We start from the raw sequence: 664 nt of genomic DNA, 5'->3' as shown, positions 1-664 counted from the left end.
GTTGCTTTTATCTCTTTTTTTTTATTTTGTTTGTTCTTTGTGTCTCTCTTTTTATTTTTATTTGTTGTTTCTCTCTCTTATATTATATTATTTTATTTTATTTTATTTTATTTTATTTTATTTTATTTTTAGATGCAGGATATAACAAATGAAGAATTGACGCTACCGGGGCGTTTGGTGCAGTGGGGGGGAGGAGACAAAAAGGAGACAGTAAAGGAGACAGAACATGTTTAAAAAAAAATAAAAAATATTAAAAAAAAAAAAACAAAAAAGAGACAAAAAGGAGACAAAAGGGAGACAAAAAGGAGACAGTAAAGGAGACAGAAAATGTTTAAAAAAAAATAAAAAATATTAAAAAAAAAAAACAAAAAGGAGACAAAAAGGAGACAAAAAGGAGACAAAAAGGAGACAAAAAGGAGACAAAAAGGAGACAGTAAAGGAGACAGAACATGTTTAAAAAAAATAAAAAATATTAAAAAAAGAAACAAAAAAAAACAAAAAGGAGACAAAAAGGAGACAAAAAGGAGACAGTAAAGGAGACAGAACATGTTTAAAAAAAAAACAAAAAATATTAAAAAAAACAAAAAATATTAAAAAAAGAGACAAAAGGGAGACAAAAAGGAGACAAAAAGGAGACAAAAAAGAGACAGAAAGGAGACACTAA

The sequence above is a fragment of the Eimeria mitis genome, genomic scaffold, assembly GCF_000499745.2.
Source record: "Eimeria mitis Houghton genomic scaffold, Emh_scaff921, whole genome shotgun sequence".
Classification (NCBI taxonomy): domain Eukaryota; phylum Apicomplexa; class Conoidasida; order Eucoccidiorida; family Eimeriidae; genus Eimeria; species Eimeria mitis.
Note: the sequence above shows the minus strand (reverse complement) of the source record.